Genomic DNA, 819 nt, shown 5'->3' on the forward strand with positions numbered 1-819 from the left:
CCCCATCCAGACTCACTCAAGTGCTCTCAGTTCGGGTTATTGTGCTGCGGGACCCTCTGTAGCTCGGGGGCTGGGACGGCGCTGGCTGGGACGAGCTAGCATGTGCTGTCGGGGACGTATCATACATTTAGTCGCAGCAGAGCCCCGTGGCGAAACAAAGGCCCCCGCAGCCCCCGCGTGGACGGGTGCGAGCTCCAGAGCCTCCTCAGTACAGTACACCATGCAGGGGCGGCAGGCCTCTGATGGGGTGGGGTTGGGGGAGCTCAAGTTTCATTACGCCCTGGCAGAGCTACACACGTTACAGATCCAAGAGCAGGGAGGCTCAGCAGTGACGACTCTCAGGACAGGATTAGAACAATTGTCGAGAATGGATGGGTCATTTCAAGCCACTCTCACAAACACCATTGGAGGACCTCGTGGCGCAACGGTAGCGCGTCTGACTCCAGATCAGAAGGTTGCGTGTTCAAATCACGTCGGGGTCACGGTCTCGAAGAGATTAGTTTTTATGTGTGTTTTTGGAAAGAAGTGACTTGCAAATTGCTGAAGAACAACGTTGTTGTGGCATTTTTCATTGTCACCTGTGTTTTATCAAGTTATGTTTTTATTATGAAACGTGTTACTAAAAATAGCCTGATGACACAGCTTGGTAGTTTGTCTTATTCTGAAGATGTCGCAGAGGCTGAAAACAGAATGTGTGTTGCACTCTGCAACATTTAGGTCTGACTCACATAGCAGAAACGTAGTGATGGGCGCACATGCACCTGCTCTGGTTAAAGAGGGCGCGAGATAGCACGAGACACCAAATCATCGCGCAGCTGA

At 51.9% G+C, this 819-nt stretch overlaps 1 non-coding gene across 1 annotated transcript; it reads left to right on the forward strand.

Moving 5' to 3' along the window:
- The first annotated feature begins 410 nt into the window (after positions 1–410).
- On the forward strand, positions 411–482 carry TRNAW-CCA (transfer RNA tryptophan (anticodon CCA)). Its single transcript has one exon. It is a non-coding gene; the product is annotated as a tRNA-Trp (tRNA).
- The last annotated feature ends 337 nt before the right edge of the window (positions 483–819 follow it).

This window comes from Pleurodeles waltl, chromosome 12, assembly GCF_031143425.1.
Source record: "Pleurodeles waltl isolate 20211129_DDA chromosome 12, aPleWal1.hap1.20221129, whole genome shotgun sequence".
Lineage (NCBI taxonomy): Eukaryota > Metazoa > Chordata > Amphibia > Caudata > Salamandridae > Pleurodeles > Pleurodeles waltl.